Source organism: Macadamia integrifolia, chromosome 2, assembly GCF_013358625.1.
Source record: "Macadamia integrifolia cultivar HAES 741 chromosome 2, SCU_Mint_v3, whole genome shotgun sequence".
NCBI classification, from domain to species: Eukaryota; Viridiplantae; Streptophyta; class Magnoliopsida; order Proteales; family Proteaceae; genus Macadamia; species Macadamia integrifolia.
The window spans coordinates 35,278,976-35,283,608 of NC_056558.1; positions in this window are offsets into that span (position 1 = coordinate 35,278,976).

Sequence of the window (4,633 nt, forward strand, 5' to 3'; positions counted from 1 at the left end):
TAGGTCAGGCTCAATTAATCGAATTAGTTTAATTTAAGGTTTCATAAGTTGCTAAACTAATCCTAGGTTTAGGCTTATTTAATTAGATTAATCTAAGACTCATAATACATTAATTAAATCATTTAGGCTTATTTAATTAGCGTAATCATTTCATTATTTGCATCATAACCTAGCTAGCATAATTTAGACATTTGGTTTAGGGTTTTCACGTCATACTTAGATACCTAGTTTAGGGTTTTCAGTGACCTAGATTTAGGACTAGTTAGTAAGGTATAAACAAACTTTGGTCAAACAAAAGGAGACCGGCCTTAGGGTCGGGCAGACTGGGTGCCTAACACCTTCCCAGTCTGTCACTTGACACTTGTCTAGAATCTTGGTGCAAATCAGCCTTATCCATCAGTCATTAATCTCTCTCCCTTGATTGGGGTAGACATTTATGGGTCCTAGACCCTTTCTAGGTGGCGACTCCCTTTTACCCATAACGTGTGTCCCTCCCTTTGGCATTTGATGATCAGGGGATACTATCTCATCTCATTAGGGTCGAACCCTAGCTTGTGTACACGCGCTACGCTCCATATCGCGATCTGGGCGGAGGTCCATGTTACCTACACCAAGTAAGACAAGAATGATCGTCCACAAATGTCTCAAAATACCTGAAACCATTCCTATTGCTAACTATACAAAGACCCTAAATATCCGAATAGACTAAAGAAAATAAAGTAGGACTACGAGCTACAGAACGAGAAGGAAAAGAAGCACGATGATGTTGTCCCAACTCACATGCTTCACATTCCAAACCAGGTAAAGACTTACAACTAGGAAATAAAATTTTAAGCCTAGATAATGACAGTTGACCTAACCAACAATGCCACTGGGAAGGAGTGACACCACCAACAACAGTAGCAACAACGGAAGAAGGGGCAACACAGTAGAGGTAGTACAACCCATCTTTTTCACGCCATCTAATCATCTTTTTCATGTGAAGATCTTAAAAGACACACTAAGAGGGAAAAAATGTCACTAAACAATTTAATGCTTTAGTTAATTGACTAACCGAAAGAAGGCTTAAAAGGAAATTGAGGAACATGCAAGTATGCAACACAAAGGAATGATTAATGGAGGATGTAGGTGATACCGTACCATGACCAGAAATAGGGGCAAATGTTCCATTAGCAAGAATGACAAATATGGAATGAGAGTTAGCCGAAAAGGAATTAAATAAAGAAGACTTACTAGTCATATGATCAAAAGCCCTTGACGTAATAATCTAGGGAGTAAAAGTGGTGGTAAAGAAGTAGGTGCACCTGCATCGGCTAAAGTGGCAGCGATGTAGAAGCCTCAGTAGATGTACTACTAGTACATGTCTCAAGACTCTGTAAGCGATGCAATAGCTGATTGGCGTCATCACGAAGATTGGAAGATAAATCACATGAAGGTCCTAGTTTAGTATCACTGGAAGAGACCATATCAGTAACACTATCTGACATTGCATGATTAGATAACTGGTGTGCCCATCTGGCTTGCCATCCTTAGCCCAACAAGTCTCAATAGTGTGATTAGGTTTCCCATAATAAGAGCACTGCCAAAAAGAACGATCAGTTTGTTGTGCACTAGACTCGCAGCCTCGCCTTGAACACGTCCACGACTAGCGATAAAGGCTGAATCGTCTCCAGATGAGGAATTAGATTTGGCAAAGGGAGAAGCAACACGCTGAAGTCGAGAATAAGTATCATTAAGTCTAAGAACTGTCTCTCCAACAAGTAGGTGACCTTTCACAACCTTCAAGTCAGGTTCAACCCAGAAGGAATTTGTATACCAAGAATTCATTATGTTAGTTCTTAAGTTTCTCAATGTCAGAAGTGAGAGGCTAAAAGACATTCAGCTCTTCAACCATAACTTTAAGGGTAAGTACTCCTATAAAGTCTTCTCAGATTGTTGAAATTGAAGCATGTTCTCATAGAGGTCATAAATCAAGTCATACACTTTTCCTGAGGATGTCTCCTTTAGGTCATCCCACACACCCATAGTAATGGCGTGAAATACAACGTTGTCAGCCGTGTCTAGCTCCATATTGTTCCATAACCAGATGAGGATGAAGGCATTATCTATCTTCCATGCATTGTAGTCTTTATCATCAGAGGCAGGTGGACCAGAAGTAATGAACTTATCTTTGGCAATGATATAAATTCTCACAGCCTGAGCCCATAATAGGTAATTAGAGCTCTGTTTGAGCTTGATAGAGGTGATTTGGACGTTCACATGGTTTTTAGTAGGAGTAGTAGACTTGTATTCAGCCATAGTTAACAAAAAAAAAAAAAACAAACACAATCCAGATACAGCAGCAAATAGAAAAAAGAGAAACTTTCAGGGTGTTCAAAAACCCAAAGATCAACCTTGTGAGACAAGTTCAACAGAAACAACAAAAATAGGTCAAAAAGGCAGAAAGAGAGAACTGATGTAAGATTGGAATGAGGAACCTACAATAGAGTATGCTTCACAAAGCAACGAGGCAACAACCATTTATTCACAACTATAAGTCGAACTTGCAAGGTTTCGAGATAGAAGCGGAAAAAAAAATAACGATGTCACCTAGTTGGAGAAGTCACAAATCATTTAGAATTAATATCGAACAGCAACATCCATGCATAGAATACCCATATGATTGAAGGAACCAGGAATCAGAAACCAGCAACTAGGAAGAATCCAGACAACATCGATTTTATCAGTGGTTTCCTAAAAAATCGATCCTTGCTCCATAGATATTCAAATCAGCAACTGTAAGTTATTATGTAAATAGAATATGAACACTCCACTGATGAGAGACAGAGTGATTAAGCCATAATAGGTGCAGCAATAGGTGGCTGCTCACCAAAGGGTTTTAAAACAAATTAGAGATCAGCAGAGAAGAGATTGGGAAATCTAGATCTGATTACAGTAGCTCTGATACCATGTTACAAGTCCAAAACCCTACAACCAGATTAGAGAAGAGAGGAAGAAAGTTGAAAAGAATATTACTGAGAAGAATAGAGTTTCTTGTTCTTTTTAGCTCTAAGGCACCTATGGCATTTGAAGCCAAAGGAAGCTTGCAGTGTGGCAAACTATGCCTGAAAATTAGATCGCAATTTGAAAAGTCAAACAAGGAGGAATAAGCGAATTATTTTAATGGTTGAAAATGTAGGAAAAATCTGATACAAAGTGGAACATATGGTTGAGTAAGACGACCAAATACGACATGAAGCTACTCCAAGCACTCTACTTATCTGACGTTTTGGATCCACACTGTCATCCCTCCATGAAGCCAAAAACTAAGCCCACATTGCATAAGGTCTAGGATAACACCAATGCACACTTTTGTCTTACAAAAATAGTAGATTGCAAATTTAAAATAAGGTCCAGGATAACACCATTGCACTACATTTTTGTCTTACAAAAATAGTAAATGTACCTTCCTCCAAAGCTATTGAATTCTACTTCCATCTCCACAGAGGTACTGATGAGGTTCCAAGTAGAGTCGGGTGTCTTCTCTCTTCCTGCTCCCACCTCCAAAGTTATTGAATCCATTCTCTGTGCCTTCCTTTGGAAAGAGCGGACCAGTCCAAATTCCTTCGCCCCCTTAGATGGGCCTCTGTCTGCCCCCTTTTGGACTGTCTCCCCTCCATCTGATGCCTCCTAGGCCTGGAGAAATATCCTTAACCTTAGACCATTGGATCTCAATGCAATCTCCTCCTCCATTCGCAATAGGTCCTCCACCTCCTTTTGGTTGGATAACTGGCATCCTGCTGGGATCCTCCTCTCCATTTTCAGCCCTTGTACCATTTACTCCTCCGGCATCCCCAAAAATGCCACGATCGCCTCCATCATCATAAATGATGCCTCCTAGTCTCCTTCCCTTGTTGATATTTGGGCTGATCACCCCCCTCATGTATAACCACGCGCACAATGAAGACAGGATCTCCTGGACCCCTTCCTTTAATGATCGTTTCTCCTCTACCTCCGCCAGAACCTCATCCATACCTCTGTCCCCACGGTCCCTAACATAATGCTATTTGGTTCAAATATCACATCCCCCACCAAAGCTTCACCACTTGGCGTGCCTTCACCAACTGCCTCCCAACCCAGTCCTTCCTTATTCATTGCCACATCCAAGTCTCCCCTTCCTACTGTTTCTGTTGAACAACATTAAAGACACTAACCACCTCTTCTTCATATGTCCCCTCTCCTACACCATCGGGAAAAAAGCCTAGTCATTGTTGCCCTTCCCGAAGACCTAGTCTTCCTTTCAGCAAGGAGTGGAATTGTATAAACATATGACCTTTTCAGGATACTCCATTTGTGACACTACGGGTAAGCTTGCTTTTGCTGCTACTATTAACCACCTTTGGATGGAGAGCAATCTTCGTAGATGGACGTCCAAAACCCGGTCCTATGATCAGATTTGGAACGCCATCTATTTTGATGTTCACTCTAAGCTTGCTTCCCTCAAATAGAAACCAGTTAGGAACAGGCTCATTGTAGTCGCCTGGTGTCTCTCCTCCTCTTTCATAGTGTAACCCCATCCCCACGATGATTGGTACCCCCTTAGGCTCCCCCCTCCCCCCCTTTTTTATCTCTTCATGAGGTGTTAGTCTCATTT